Source organism: Odocoileus virginianus, chromosome 5, assembly GCF_023699985.2.
Source record: "Odocoileus virginianus isolate 20LAN1187 ecotype Illinois chromosome 5, Ovbor_1.2, whole genome shotgun sequence".
Taxonomy (NCBI): Eukaryota; Metazoa; Chordata; class Mammalia; order Artiodactyla; family Cervidae; genus Odocoileus; species Odocoileus virginianus.
The window spans coordinates 23,073,790-23,090,932 of NC_069678.1; the positions used below are offsets into that span (position 1 = coordinate 23,073,790).

At 41.7% G+C, this 17,143-nt stretch overlaps 1 long non-coding RNA gene across 1 annotated transcript in view; it reads right to left on the bottom strand.

The window, feature by feature from the left end:
* LOC110144628 (uncharacterized) overlaps nt 1-16,300 on the bottom strand; it is a 20,303-nt gene extending 4,003 nt beyond the window's left edge. Inside the window, exons 1-2 of the long non-coding RNA XR_002315925.2 lie at nt 16,182-16,300; nt 4,818-4,916 (exon numbers count right to left, since the gene is read on the bottom strand). This is a non-coding gene — a long non-coding RNA (uncharacterized lncRNA). The remainder of the gene's footprint in view (nt 1-4,817; nt 4,917-16,181) is intronic.
* Nucleotides 16,301-17,143: the final 843 nt, after the last annotated feature.

Here is a 17,143-nt window from a genome sequence, read left to right on the forward strand (position 1 = left end):
GTGCAAAGAGTCGGACACGACCAAAGCCACTGAGCATGCATGCATATAAAACAGATATCCAGCAAAGACCTACTGTATAGCACAAGGAACTATACTCAGTATTTTGTAATAACCTATAACACAAAAGAATCAAAAAGCATACATATACATATATATGTTATATATACATACACACATAACTAAATCACTGTGCTATACACCCAAAACTAACACGACACTGTAAATCAACTATACTGCAATTTTAAAAAAAGACTTAATGGCAAAAATGTAATTAATTAAACCAAATTTAAAATGCTAGCATGGTCCTGTGGTCCTATTTCACTGGCTAACCCTGACAGCACTGGGGTCTCAGCCGGCCTGTCTTCCTAATGCCAAGCTTTGTGTTTTGTCTACCAACTTATCATCCTCCTCTGTGCAAAGAAGACTCTGATGTTAGGGAAATTAACAAAATTCATTTTTCCAGTTTGATTTTCCATGATTTGACTGTCAACTCATCCCTGTTGCTGACCACTCTTCATCTCTAGGATTCAAATTCAAAACCTGTGGATTGGATACAGGCCCAAAGCTAATGTTAGAAAATAGGGCCAAGTGGATCATCTATTACTACTAAGACTTTAAAAGGATTATCCATTCCTTGCAAGCAGCCAGATGGTAGATATGGTATACAGGCCATCAGCTCTGGCAATAATAGTTCTGATACTTCTGAGGGGTAAGAAAGGAACCACCGAGAATATGGGACAATCGGAAAGCAATGCTAAGTGCAGTTAGATTAAGAAAGGGTGCAGGCTGATTGGTGTCTTAACCAGGCCAATTATTCAGGACAAGAGATCAATGTCTAAGAACAGTACAGTCTGATATATGACTTGGGGTCTTTTTGGTCTCCATGGACTCATTTAAGTGACACTGAGCTCATTCCCAAAGAGAAGAGTGGATAAAAATGGGTTTAATCCTTTGATCTGGTCTCCCTCAGAATTCGTCCATGGCTTACAGTTCCTTATCTCCAGTGAACTTAGCACCATACAATGCACGCGGCATGCCTGTGTGCATCCTCAGTCCCTTAAGTCGTGTCTGACTCTGCAACCCTTTGGACTGCAGCCCGCCAGGCTCCTCCGTCCCGGGATTCCCCAGGCGAGGACACTGGAGTGGGTTGCCATCTGCTCCTCCAGGGGATCTCCCTGACCAGGGCCCAGGCACATGGCAGGAGCTCCGTAAAGCCCTGAGAAGTGGGCTCACTGCAGCGACTTTACACTGAAGCACTGAAACGCTGCAAGTCTCCCACCAAGAAGCCCCTTGGGATTACCAGTTTCCAGTAAAAATCTATGTAGGCAGATCTTGCCAGTCCCTCAACCCCACCCAGCAAACAAGTAAAAAGAAATTCACCATAATGATCCCTACATAGAGGGATATTTCTTCATGAGCTACATGAACCTTGAACCCATTATAATCCCTGTCATTCTCATTTTCCCTCAAGTTAAAATGGGCATTAAGTTCCATTTGTGGCTCTAAAACTTAGAGATTGTTTACATAAAGGACCTAAAATCCCAAATCACAAACACAGAAACAGCAGTAGAAGAGATATCAGAGCTCTTGTCCACATCCTTTATTTTTATTAATGAAGAAATTGAAGCCTAAAGAGATGAAAGGACTAATTTAAGGTCATATTCCTGGTGGTTCCTCCCTTACCTCTCAGAAGTACTATTGACATCAAGTAACATTAGTCCCATTTGATGGTGTCAAGTCCCATCTGAAAGTTCCCATACATGGGTGCTAAGGTGGTTCATTCTGTCCCTGACGTTCCCAGTTTTCTAAGGCCTCCATTGTGCCAGGGAAAAAAATGAATGGGCTTTTGTCCAAAAGAATTCCAGAAGCAGAGAATTTTGGTTTCTCTTTGGAACAGTTTTATTTAAGCTCAGAAGAACTTTTTAAACCATTGTTTGGAAAATAAAACAAAACTATGCCCTCAGACCTTGAATCCCAGACAGAGAGTCACACTAGCAAACAATAACATAAGATGTATCCTACGCGCATTAAAATATGAGTAAATGTTTTTATATCATAAAAGAGAAAACAACTCTCAGCCTGGAGAGGCTGGGGAGTGCTTCAGCAATGACAGGCCATCTCAGCTGGGATTTCAAGGACAGGGGTCAGGGCCAGAACATTGCACACAGAGAGAAGCATGTGCAAAGTCCTCAAGGAAGGTGACGGCATGACACGTTCAAGGCTGTGGAAGTGGAGAGCGCTGTAGTGTTCAGTACAGGCAGAGAGGAGAGTGATGCTGAATGAAACGGGAGAGACAGGAAAAGCCAGATCACACAGGCCCCCGAGGGCCATGGACGGCCCAGGATTGGGGGCTTTATCCTTAAAGACATAGCAAGTCCTTTAAGAGTTTTAAGTGAAAGAGAGAAACGGCCAAGTTCAAGTTTTTTTAAATGACTCTGGCTGTAGTTGTAGTGCTGAAAATAAATTATTAACAGAAGGGGAAGGAAACAATATGGGAAGACAGTTGGGTCTATTGCCAGAGTCCAGGTGACAGAAGATCGTGGTTTGGTGGGGACAGCGATGGGGTAAGGGGGAGATGTGGGGTAAGGGAGGAAAGTGGCTAATCAGAGAGGCCCTTAAAAGGTGAAGGCAAGGGAACTTGCAAATGGATTGGATAAGCAAGGGAGGGAAAAGAAAGTAGCAAGGATACATTCTAGGGTTCCATCTATACACATGGCTAGATGGTCTGCTCCTAGAGGGTAACATAGACTCACAAGGGTTGGGCTCTGTTACGCTGAGATTTATATGTCATTATAATAGGGATGTCATGTGGGCAGCAGGCGATATGGGTCTGAGGCCCCAAGGCATCTGAGCTGGAAATGTTGAAAAAAAAATTACTCAGAGAGTAATCAACTAAAGCCTTGGTTCTGTATAAGATCACCCAGAGAAAAGAGCATAGAAGGAGAAGAGAATGGAGTCTTAGAAAGCCAACATTTGAACAAGTAAAAAGGGTGGATCTGCAAGTGGCTGAAAAGAATGAGGTAAGAAGAAAATTTTGACAAATTATCTTTTATCAGCTCTGCTTTTAAAGAGAAAAACTGTAAAAGCAGGCAAACTGCCACAGCCAAAAGGAAAGATAAAAACAAAGAAGCTCCAAAATTCCATTTATATAGTTACTATTCCTTGGATTACCAAGAATTGCTTCCATCAAAATTCTTACTTGCTAAGGTAGGTTTTTATTCTTTTACAAAGCCCATACCATGCTTCCTTTTAGGTAAAGTATACTTCCTCACCAATTGATTTGGGGTTTGGCCATATGACAATGGATGTGAGCAGATGTGATATAAATGTCTAAGCAGAAACTTTAAATACACTTGTATCACTTGGCTCCAGCTTTTTTAAATTCCTTCCCCCTGCCATGAGAAGAGCATGCTTCCTCAACAGGATCCTGAAATGAAAAGATACAATGAGCAGAACCTCCAATGTAAACCAGTGCAGTCCAGCAAAGCAACAGTTAATTCAGCCCTCAGGAGACATGAACAAGAAATAATGTGTGTGATTTTTAACCACTGGAGCTTTGCATGCTATTTGTTACTGCAGCAAAATCTGACTAATATACCTGCTCACAGTGAGATTTCTTCAAAACTAAATCTGGTTATTTCTTACCATAGAAGGAAGCAAAGGTACTCTGTCTAAAACATACACCTGGCAATAATAAGCTATTTAGAGACATTCTCTCATTTTACTCCTTGAAACGATTATTCACATCATTTTATACGAGCAAACCAAGACTCAGATAAGTCGATTACATTTCTCAGGACCACAAAACTAGCAGATAGTATAAATGCGACAAAATTCATTTCACTGATTCCAAAACCTATGCACTCTCCTATTAAAGGCTTTGCTAGAAATCAAATGTAGATCTCCTACTTGGGAAACAAGAAAAAAACTGGTGAACCATCAGCTCAGAGTCAACTTTAGACTGCATTCATATACACGGGTAGTTGTGCTGCTATTGAATAAGTCCAGAGTAAGCAGCAGGGGGACATTTGCCACTCTGGATCTGAAATATCACATTGCCACAGTCTCCACCTTTCCCTCACCAGATCTGAGATATCACTTGGCCACAGCCTCCACCTTTCTCTCACCAGATCTGAAATAAAACATTGCCACAGCCTCCACCTTTCTCTCACCAGCTCTCACCTTTCTCAATCACAGTTGAGAAAATCAAAGCTGTAAGGTGGAATTTAGTGCTCGTCAGGTTGCACTGAAAATTGGAAATAAAAGTTGCCTTTTATCTCCATCTCTACAGCTATGTAAAACAAGTGACTTTTGTAATATCTCCCTGTGATCACTCCTTATGAATTCATCTTGGTTTTCTCATCTAATCCTTGCTGAATCTCGAGGCAGAATTAAATCTTTAACATGTTAAGTAAGATAAGCAAGATATAGTAATCACTTATCAGTATCCATTTTTCCATTGAAGAGTTACGTGCCTCACCCAGGATTTATCATTGCCTTGTAGAGCCCCTGATGAGACTTGGTGGGGGCAGACGGGGTGGGACGTGTAAAGGGAAGGCAGAGGGTTGGAAGTCAGACAAGCCTGGGTTTAAGTTTCAGGGTTTACATCCTGCTCTACCGCTTCCTAACTTGTAACCTTGGGAACTTGACTTTATGGCCCTGAACATCAGTTTCCTAGGTGCAAAGTGTGGATGAAAGTACTAATTCAGTAAGTTGTCTGGACAGAGAAAGACAAATACCAATTGATATCACTTAAATGTGGAATCTAAAAAAAAATACCTGAAACTAGTGAATACAACAAAGAAAAGCAGACTCACAGACACAGAGAACAGAGCTGTGCTTCGCAGTGGTTGGGCCAGGATAGGGACGGGAGGATGCAAGGCACAGGCTGCTGGGTGTCAGGCAGGCTCGAGGATCTGTTGTGCAAAATGGGGGAAACAGCCAGTTTTTAAAAAAAAATAACTGTAAATGGAAAATAACCTTTTAAATTGTATAAAACTTATAGTTTTTTTAAACAAACTTTTTAAGTTGTTTGAGGGTCAAATGAGGTGGAATGTTCCCTTCTTCCCTGTGGTTCGCTGGCCTCTGCCTTGAACTGCAAACAGACTCAGTGGCTGGGATGGGAACCCTTTGAAAGCACACACACAGGGCTGAATAACCATCATCATCATCACAGGCACCAACGAGGTCAAGCACCAAATAGTGAACACCCACTAACTCCAACACCTTTCCAAGTCCTTTCCATACATTGTCTCTAATCCTCACAACCTTGAAGCAAAATAAATTATATTATACTCATCTTAGAGAGCAATAAACCAAGAGGTTAAAATTAGGGTTGGTCCTCCTGATCTCCAGGCTGGTTTCTTTCCCACTTATCACCCTCCTGCTCTTGGCTGCTAAGCTATGCATCTCTCGCCACTGTTTTCCATGAGACCTCTGGGGAGAAAAAAATACGAACAAATTTCCCTCTCAGGAATGCTGTCAAAAAGTATTGATTGTAAGACTTGCACACTAGAAGCTGTAAATTATTACTGAGAGAAATTAAAGAAGATCTAAATAAGTGAGACAGTCTGTATTCATGGATTAGAAAACTTAATATTGTTGAATTGGCAATTGTCTTCCAAATTGATCAATAAGCTCCACAACACACACACACAGAAATCCCAACAGGCTTTTTGCAGAAATTGACCAGCTAATATTTACACAAAAATACAGAGAGCCCAGCATAGCCAAAACAACTTGGAAAAAAGAACACAGTTGGAAGGCTTACACTTTCTAATCGCAAATTTTATCATTAAGCTACTATAATCAAGGCAGTGTGGTACTGACCATAAAGATAAACATAAACAAATGGAATGAAACTGAAAGTCCAGAAATAACCCCTTATATTTATGGTCAACTGATTTTCAACAGAGGCACCAAGGCAATTCAAAGGGGAAAAAGTAACTTCTTTAAAATGGTAATGGAATAATTGGACACTTTCATACTAAAAGTTTAGCTTAGAATCCTACTCACACCATACCTAAAAATTAACTCAAAATTAATCAAATGACAAATGATTTAACTCAAATTAAATCAAAATTAATCAAACAAGAGCTAAAACTATAAAAGTTTTAAAGAAAATCTAAAATCTCCTAAAATCTAGGAGAAACACTTCATGATTTTGAGTATGCAAAAATTTCTTAGGTAAGACACCAAAAGCACAATACAAAAAAAAATGATAAAGTGAATTTTTGCAAAATTAAACACTTTTGAGCTTCATACCATCAAGAAAGTAAGAAGACAAGCTACAGAATCAGAGAAAATGTTTATAAATCATATTTCCAATCAGGAACTTGTATCTAGAATATATAAAGAACTCTTACAACTAAATAATAAGTCAAACAAACCAACTTAAAAATGGGCAAAATATTTGAAGAGACATGTAGCCAAAGAAGATATATGAATGAAAAATAAGTATTTGAAAAGATGCTCAACGTCTTTAATCATTCAGTTCAGTTCAGTTACTCAGTCGTCTCCGACTCTTTGCGACCCCATGAATGGCAGCACGCCAGGCCTCCCTATCCATCATCAACTCCCGGAGTTTACTCAAACTCATGTCCATTGAGTCGGTGATGCCATCTCATCCTCTGTTGTCCCCTTCTCCTCCTGCCCCCAATCCCTCCCACCATCAGGGTCTTTTCCAATGAGTCAGTTCTTCGCGTCAGATGGCCAAAGTATTGGAGTTTCAGCTTCAGCATCAGTCCTTCCAATGAACACCCAGGACTGATCTCCTTTAGGATGGACTGGTTGGATCTCCTTGCAGCCCAAGGGACTCTCAAGAGTCTTCTCCAACACCACAGTTCAAAAGTATCAATTTTTCAGCGCTCAGCTTTCTTCACAGTCCAACTCTCACATCCATACATGACCACTGGAAAAACCATGGCCTTGACCAGATGGACCTTTGTTGGCAAAGTAATGTCTCTGCTTTTTAATATGCTGTCTAGGTTGGTCATAACTTTCCTTCCAAGGAGCAAGCGTCTTTTAATTTCATGGCTGCAATCACCATCTGCAGTGATTTTGGAGCCCCAAAAAATAAAGTCTGACACTGTTTCCACTGTTTCCCCATCTATTTCCCATGAAGTGATGGGACCAGATGCCATGCTCTTACTTTTCTGAATGTTGAGCTTTAAGCCAACTTTTTCACTCTCCTCTTTCACTTTCATCAAGAGGCTTCTTTAGTTCCTCTGCTCTCTCTGCCATGAGGGTGGTGTCATCTGCATATCTGAGGTTATTGATATTTCTCCCGGCAATCTCGATTCCAGCTTGTGCTTCTTCCAGCCCAGCATTTCTCATGATGTACTCTGCATATAAGTTAAATAAGTAGGGTGACAATATACAGCCTTGATGTACTCCTTTTCCTATTTGGAACCAGTCTGTTGTTCCATGTCCAGTTCTAACTGTTGCTTCCTGACCTGCATATAGGTTTCTCAAGAGGCAGGTCAAGTGGTCTGGTATTTCCATCTCTTTCAGAATTTTCCACATTAGGTAAATGCAAACTAAACCATTACGAGATACCACAGCACACTAAAATCAAAAACACTGATAACAACAAGAGTTAGTAAAGATGAGGAGAAACTGTAAACTTCATGAATTTTGGGTGGAAATAGAAAATGGTACAGCCACTTTGGAACACAGTTTGCAGTTTCTTAAAAAGCTAAATGTAAATTTGCCATGTAATCTATGAATTCCACTCCAAGCTGTTTACCCAAGAGCAATGACAGCATGTCCACACAAAATGGACTAATGATCATAGTAGCATTAGTCATAACAGAAAATGGAAACAATCCAAATGGCCATCAGTAGATGAATGGATAAATAAAATGGGGCACATCCATACAATGTAATACTATTTAGCAATAAAAAAGGAACAAATGATACATGCTACAACATGGATGAAGCTCAGAAATATTTGCTAAGTGAAAAAAGCAAGACACAAAAGAACTACGCATTTGAGACTCCATTTACACGAAATGTCCAGAAAAGGCAAAAGTACAGAGGTGGATGCAGATTTGTGGATCCCTGCATCTGAGATGGGTGTAGAAACTTGACTGGAAACAGGCACAAAAGATCTTTTAGGGGTAATAAAAATATTCTTAAGCTGAATTGTGGGAACGTTGCATAGCCCTGTAAATTTACTAAAACTCATTGAACAGATGAACTTTATGTTGTGTAAATTATACTTCAAGAAATCTGGGGGTTTTAAAGTCTTAATTGCTTCCTCTGCAAAATACCTCAGACAAGGTGAAGGAGGCAGCCTAGGGGAGCCTGCTCCCTGGCCTTGCTCCTTTCTGTTCTCTGGGAAAGACACCTGAGCCCCTCTGCTCAGGGCTAAGAATTGTTTCCCCAGAAGCTCAGAGCAGCTGTGCCCAGCCCCGCTACCTCAGTACCTCTTATCTGCCCCAATTCAGGCCTCTGGCAGCAAAGCTCACCTTGCAGAAATACTGTAAGAGTTATAAATAGTTTAGGTCCTCAGGGAGCCCTGTCAGTTCCCTACTATGGCATTAGTGACCTAGGGCAAGGAAAATTCTATTTCTAGGCACACTGTCTGGAAGCAGCCTCAAGGTAATAAACTGTCTCTTTCAGGGCCTGGTTTGGACCCTTAAGACACGTGTTCTCTTAAAAGCTAATTCCTACAAGCCAATTGCAGCCCACTCCAGAAAAACAGGATGAATGCATGAAATTTAAATTAATGCCCATTAACCAAATGAGGGGCTGTGGAGGGCTCCCAGGCGGGGCTAGTGGTAAAGTATCCACCTGCCAGTGCAGGAGACTCGAGAGAGCTGGGTTCGATTTTTGGATCCAGAAGATCCCCCGGAGGAGAGTATGGCAACCCATGCCAGTATTCCTGCCTGGAGAATCCCATGGACAGAGGAGTTTGGCAGGCTACAGACCATAGGGTTGCAGAGTCGAACACGACTAAAGCAGGTTAGCACACACACACACACACACACACACACACACACACACACGGGCTTGTGGCCCTGGTTTTAGAGCCATGTAACCTTCTCAACCTGGGCTGCATAATAAAACCATAAAATACCTGGTAAGCTTTTCAAATGCATTAGTGGAGAAGAAAGTTCCTAAATGTATTATAACTTCCAATTAAACTATATTTTGTTTTATCAAAGTAATATGAATTGGTAACAGAATAAACTCATAAAATCTCAAAAGAAAGAACCCCACCTGGTAAGCTTTTTAAAAATACTATACCCGTGTGCCCCTCAGAGAGATTTGTACTTAACTGGCCAAGAATATGACCTGAACATCAGTATTTTTAAAGCTCTCCACTGATTCTGCTGTGCATCCAGGGCTGAGAGTCACCAGCTTCAGAAGGAGATGGGCGGCAAAACAAGGTCTTCCACTGGTTACTCATTCAAACCTTAAAATGCATTTCTCTCTGAATAAGCACCTCTTCACATGTACTAAGAGCAGCAACTGGATGGAGCCAGCTGAGTAATGGACCCCAGGATGCTGTCACTTGTGGTATAGATGCTGCCACTTCATCTTTGTTTATCCCAAATGAGTTCATGTTGAGTGTATTGATCTATACATCCTTAACCATGACACTTGAAAAAAAGGGTAATGCTACTAATGTAACTGGTGGACAGAGGCTAAAAGAAAAAGACAGTCTTTATTATCAGTGTTCAAGGACTTTTCTTGACACCAGGGACCAAGAATAAAGCCAATTAGGACCTAGTGCAATACTAACACAATATTAAATATTAAAGGCAATCAAGCATTCACCTCAGACATGAATGATCATGAGAATTTAGGACAGAGTTCCCTGCTGGTTTGAGTAGACAAAAAAAAAAAGCTTTGTGGATGAAGAAGAGCTCCAGCTGGTCTTGAGAGATGGACAGAATTTGAATTGGGGAAGTGAAAAAAAAGTAAAAATAATTACAAATAACAATAATTGCAACATCATTTATCATAAATCAACACTCTAATTCATGCGTCATTTTATATAAACCTCACAACTACCTAATAGTTCTCATTTTACAGGTGAGGAAATGGGGGATTAGAGGTTAAAACATTTTCCCAAGCTCAGTCAGAAAGTAGGATTTGAACCCATGCAACTTAACTTCAGAATACAGATGCCTGAGCCAAGGCAGGGAGACAGAAGGGAACCCCACCTTGTGTGATATTATGCAAGGAATCCACTAAGCTGAGAAGAGAAAACAACTTAACCACAAAGAGTCCAGGTCACCCACACACCCCTCGCATCCAATGAACAAAAAGAGGGAAACCCAGATACTAAGCCAGCTACAATGAGGAGAATTGAACGAAAAGCAAACAAAAGCAGGAGGTTCAAGAAGAAGGGGACATATGTATACCTATGGCTGATTCATGTTAATGTTTGACAGATAACAACAAAATTCTGTAAAGCAATTATCTTTCAATTAAAAAATAAATTTTTTTTAATGGGATTTCCTTTCTTTAGGAGCCCAAGATGAGAAAAGCATCTGAATAAGTGAGCATGACTGGGGAAGCACAGGTCTGGAGATTTCTAAGGGGTGATGTTTCACCAGAGGCTGGAAGAAATGCTGAGAACCGAAATTGGAAAGGAATCGCTAAGCATTAGTCTACGTTCTACCCGTCTAGGACCCTGCAGGATCATGTGAAAGGCAGAAGAGTAGAGAGGCATAGACTAGGAGGAAAAAGAACACATAGACAACATGAGAAGTTAAAGCAAATGGCTGAGCATGCCTACCTGGACCGAATTAAAGTTTTCAAAATGCCTAATTTTAATCAGAAGGTAATAGGTACCCAGTATGTTTTAATTAGGGGAAGATACCCATGTAAGCGTCAGTGAAAGGGACACACAGAACCCAATCCCTGCCTGCAAGGAATGCACAGTCTTGTTGGAGAGTCGAGGAATAGTACTTACGTATAATCTCATCAAATCGCCTGAACCCAATCAACAGAAACCTCAAAAGAAAGAAAAGAAAAGAGAAGGAGAGAGAGAGAAAGGGAGAGAAGGAGAGAAGCAGAAGGAAACTTAAGATAAGCAGATACAAAAAAGGAAGTGAAGGAGAAAAGGGGAGAGAAGGAAGAAAAGAAAGAAGGGGGAAGGAAGAACAGAGATGTTCACGTAGGAAATTCACTCAGGGTGATGGTCATCAAAGTGTGAATCGCATCCCATCTGTGTCAGAATCACCCAAGGTGCTTCACAAGGAGACAGACCCTCACAAGTGGGATCTGGGAATCAGAACCATCACAGGTCTCCCAGAGGAACTTTCAGTTCAGTTCAGTTCAGTTCAGTTCAGTTCAGTCGCTGAGTCATATCCGACTCTGCGACCCCATGAATTGCAGCACGCCAGGCCTCCCTGTCCATCACCAACTCCCGGAGTTTGCTCAAACTCATATCCATCCAGTCGGTGATGCCATCCAGCCATCTCATCCTCTGTCATCCCCTTCTCCTCCTGCCTTCAATCCCTCCCAGCATCAGGGTCTTTTCCAATGAGTCAGCTCTTCGCGTCAGGTGGCCAAAGTATTGGAGTTTCAGCTTCAGCATCAGTCCTTCCAATGAACACCCAGGACTGATCTCCTTTAGGATGGACTGGTTGGATCTCCTTGCAGTCCAAGGGACTCTCAAGAGTCTTCTCCAACATCACAGTTCAAAAGCATCAATTTTTCAGCGCTCAGCTTTCTTCACAGTCCAACTCTCACATCCATACATGACCACTGGGAAAACCATAGCCTTGACCAGACGGACCTTTGTTGGTAAAGTAATGTCTCTGCTTTTTAATGTGCTGTCTAGATTGGTCATAACTTTCCTTCCAAGGAGTAAGGAACCTTACACACTCTGAAATCTGAGAGCCACTGGTCTGGGCTTCGCCTCTGATTGGCGCACACACTCAGCCCCCTGCATCCGCAGTTCCATCTCCAGCTACCAAAGCACACAGAACAATCTCTTGTTCAGAATGGTGGTCTTGAGATGAGATGAAGTCCTGAGTTATCAGATAGAGATGAAAGTATACTCAGAGTAGAGTATGGACCTTGTTTGGAGGCATATTCCATTTCAAATCCCAGTTCACTTCTTCCTAGCCTTCCAGATTTTAGGCAAATTACTTAAACCCACTGAGCTTCAGGTTCCTCATCTGTAAAATCCTCACAAGATTGTTGGGAGGGATAATTGCAGAACACACATATTTCTCTTGGCTGCCTTTTACCTGCTGACTTTTAAGATAGGACATCCTAGAAGGATTCTTCAAACGCTAACCTTAGTTAGATATCAAAAATTGAATGCATTTCCGGCCACAACTAAATTAGGGGGTGGCGGGGTGGGAAGACATTACTGTTAAGTGTTTCATCTGTTTCAGGTTACTCATTCCTCAGGACATTCTCCTGACATTCATGGTCACCAAAACCTTCACATATAGAACTTCTCTCTGAGATACACACACACACCCACACCCACCTATACTCTATTCTTGCATATTTATACTTTTCCTTCAACATCCTTCTCAAACATCACCTCTACATTAAAACCTCCCCAAATCCCACACCCCTGCCCTAGGCCTGCTCACAGAATCCAAACTCAACAAGTGTGATCTCATCCCATTATGATGACTAATCTTCTGTCTCTTTCTTCTTTAGGTTCTCAAAGAAGAAATACTATCAATCTTTAAAACTCCAACACTTAATATCAGGCCTGCGTGCATGCTCACTCACTTCAGTCGGGTCCAACTCTTTGCAACCCTATGGACTGTAGCCTTCCAGGCTCCTCTGTCCATGGGGATTCTCCAGGCAAGAATACTGGAGGGGGTTGCCATGCCCTCCTCCAGGGGGTCTTCCTGACCCAGGGATTGAACCTGAGTCTCCTGCATTGCAGGTGGATTCTTTACCCATTGATCTACCAGGGAAGCCCCAATATCATGCCTAGTATGTGGCAAGTACTCTGTAATTTGAGTTATTATATTCTATACGTAAAATATGAAATTATGAAATTGATTTTTTAGAGTGCTATAACTTACTCATCCTGCTGTTTTTAAAAGCCAGGGGGTAGCAGGGGGAATCACACTAGTTTAACTTGATATTTTTTAATCTGAATCAGAATTACTCAGCTTGATCCTTAACCCTGTTCATTAGATTTGGCTCTAAATTTAAAATCTACTCTCCTATAAGGAAGATTTGCCAGCACTGAGGGTTTAAGGAAACCGTCTCTGACTCTGAAGGCAATTGGAGTCAGTGACGCAGACACTGGCACGAAGCCAGGCAGTGGTAAGTCTAAAAAGGACACGCCAGCACCGCAGCACCCCTGATGGGAATGGCCAAGGCGCTGCCCTCCTGGCTGACTGACGGGCTCTTTTCCAGAGCATCCCTTGCATGCTGCATGCTAAGTCACTCAGTCGTGTCCGACTCTGTGTGACCCCAGGGACTGTAGCCCACCAGGCGCCTCTGTCCGAGGGGATTCTCCAGGCAAGGATGCTGGAGTGGGTTGCCATGCCCTCCTCCAGGGATCGAACCTGCGTCTCTTATGTCTCCTGCATTGGCAGGCAGGCTCTTTACCACTAGCGCCACCTGGGAAGCCAAGGCCATCCCTTAGCGTCTGTCCTTCTGTCGTGGTTCTAATACAAAGTGCAAGAGCCACATTGTATACAGGGACACATCCAACCTTACCCTCACCCAAAATGCCTCCTTTATGAATCACTCTCCACGCCCTTTCCCTGACATTTCCCAGGCCTCAGTTGGTTTTTTCATTTCAAGCCACTGGTGGTCACTTCAAAATGCTACTCAAATAATAGCTACCATGTATCGAGTGGCTCCATGTGCCAGGCACCCTCTTAGAGATTTTATATACCGTCTATCATTTTAAATTTTAACAACCCTATAATGCAGGTACTATAAGTCTTCTCATTGTACCCAAGTGTTAATAACTTAATAAGTGAAGAGGCCAGATGTTACTCTAAAGTCCATGTTCTTAGACATAGAGGCACACACCTTCATAAGCTCATTTCCTTAATTCTCTGTAGATGAAGTATTATTGTTCCCATTTTACAGATGAAGAAACCAAGGCTCAGATATAAGACTTCTCAGCAGATTCCAAATTACTTAAGCCACTCCAGTTACTCGTGTCTCTTTAGGTCTATACTGGCAGCTGTCTTACCAGCATGGACAAAATTGCAGCCAACCAGAAGGAGGACAGAGCTGAGAGGTGGAAAGAGCTGAGCCTGGGTGACACTACCAAGCCTTGCTAACAAATCTATGGTCTTTCTTGTCACATAAGGCATTCAATTCCTACTTGAATTAGACTGACTTGGCTTTTTAACTGCTGTTTGCAACCCAAAGAGTCTTATCTGATACAAAAATGAACCCCACGATGTGAGACCGTGAAGTATGGTGGGTAATTTTTATAAAGCTACAGGCAAAATTGATTCATCAAATGAAGGCAGTTACTTTTAAAGTAGTCATCTTAAATGAAATATAGCTGCAACCAACGGGTGGGGGTAGGGGGCTATTAAACAATATCTCCTAAATTGCAGTATTAATCAGGAGCTGACTAATATTTTGGAATGAAGAATGTACATCATTTTGCAAGCATAGTTGTTCCATGTTGTAGAAGGAAGTACCCCAAGGGACAGGAAAGAAAAGTCTTTGCTTCTACTCCTCGTCAAACTATCAAGCACACTGCTGCACTGTCACTTAGCTCTAGGGAAGCCCATTGTCACCAGGGAGTAATCAGCCTCCTACCCTGAACTAACAGCCTTGAAACCCGCAGATCGAATACCGATTCTCAGCAAAATCCGACCTGAAATAGCCAGACAATGCCAGGTATGCCAGAGTCTATCTTTGGCCTCAGATTCTCCTGTTCCCAGCCCTGACTGGGCTGAGGCTCACTGGATTCTCTCCTGGGACAAGGTCGGTCCTTCAGCTAAGGCAGCACGTCTCCGTGCCTGGTTCATGACCCATGACTGACATGGTTGCCCACACGATTACACCAGGGGAACCGAGTCACAAGACCATGCTCACCACAAGCTATGAAATGAGGGGAAATTGCCAAGAAGTCTCCCTTTAGAGCTGTGCTATTTCTCTTCCTGTAAATAAAAGGATATCCATGGTCCTTGTGCAGCTGTAGATGGATCAGATTAAAAGAGTTTCCTGGCCTTAAAGAGAAATGAGAGACTTCAGAAGCACAGATAGTCAGAATTCTAATCTGAGACTCTTTGGCTCAGGTCTAACTGTGACCTCTACCAACAAAGCTGAGGGAGAAACCTTTCCTTTGTGGCTTTCTCTTCAGCATCATTGAGTTCCTTTTGGCACCATTGAGCTTGGACATAGCACGCTGATGATCTCTCTTTCCTTACCTAACTGAACCTGAGAGTGAAAACCTAGACTACCATCTTGACTTTCTAGCTCACCTAACACCCATAATGCTAGGCCACCTGTAGTGAGACACTAAATCCAAAAGAACCAGCCACCCTTCAGGGAAATCTGAAAAGCAATTGCCATCTATGCTGAAAGGTCTTTTAAAGGCACCAAGGAAGCAGTCTGTTCATAATGATAATAGAACTCCTCAAGACTCTCCTCATTCTCTTCCTACTCCCACAAAGAGAACTGATGCTCTACCAAGTTCATGGCCCATACTCCCCAAATGCCCCAAAACCACCTCTCACTTCAGCCTGCATTTGCTCTCATTCCCCTTGATGGTTCTTTCCCTCCAGCACTTCCCTGCCCTTACCAATTCTGTTCCTTTATGTGATTCTGCAGAACAAAAGTAGCTGCCTGCCTGAGATGTCTTCCTTTCAGAAGGCAGGGGAAAGGAAAGGTTCTAAAGGTGATATGTTTATTTTTTGGTCCCTATCCCATTTGCCAAAATGTAGTCTTAAATAAATGTCCAGAAGGAAACTGATATCCAAAACCAGATAACATGGATAGTCCCAATCACTGTGTGTGACTTTGGAGCAATTAACCTAACTTTCTGACCTCCATCACTACATCTATGAAGTAAGGTAATGGTGATGGCTTCTTCACAAGGATGTGGTGTGACTGGTGAGAAAACATATTTTAACTGTAAGGAATAACAAATAAACCAGAAAGTGCTCTGTGAAAATGACTCCCAATCTTACTGGCTTTGCTATTTCTTACATGGGTTTGGATATTATATATGTATCCTTGTAGAAGGTTTAATTACATACTTAAGAGATACAAAGTGGTCTGTTTCCCAAGTTGGTCACTCTTCACAGTCTCAGCTAGAATCTTAAATTTTTAATTATCTTTGCCTGTGTTGTGAGTCACGTGATTCTTCCATCCTGCTTTGACGTACTCCATAAAATGGAATCCAGAATCTTTAGACTATCACTTTGAAATCTGAATTCTTAATTCTCAGCCCCAGACTCCACATGAAATTTCTGAACCTCAGCAAGCCATGGCATAAAAGATTTGATCTGATCCTCTTTTTGAAAGAGATTCCCGTAATTTTTAGTTAATTGCAGAAGTCAAAAATCCCCCCACTCCAAGTTTTTAATGAACAGCAGACAAAAACATCAAATATAGGCTGTAAAAGCACTAAATTAGACCTGAACATGGGGGTGTAAACTGGGTGACTGGGACTGATATATACACACTACTAAATAGAAAATTAATTAGAACCCACCGTATAGCACAGGGAACACTAGTCAATACTCTGTGCTGGTCTATATAGGAATAGAATCTGAAAAAGAGTGGATATATGTCTGTGTATAACTGATTCACTTTGTACAGCAGAAACTAACACAACATTTAAATCAACTACATTCCAATAAAAAATTAATTTTAAACAACAAAAAAAAGTTTTTAATAAAGGAAAAGAGTATAGAAACCCAAGACCAGAGAAATAAAGAATTAAGGAAAAGTCATCAGAGTACTTATGTAAAAATAACAGATCTATTCCCTCTTAAACAGGAAATGAAAAAGTTATGAGCACACGTGGATCCACTGATTTCCAGTGAAAATGATTCCAAAGTAATTCCTTTAGGTTCCATGTGAGAAGGTGTCAGTTTGAATAAGCCAGATTGAGTGAAAGGGGACATGAAAAGGGGAAGGATAAAAACACAAAGTGATGTGCAAGCTAACAGAGCCAGCGTCCAGGATCTTCTTTATCTTTGAGCTTCACATCTGG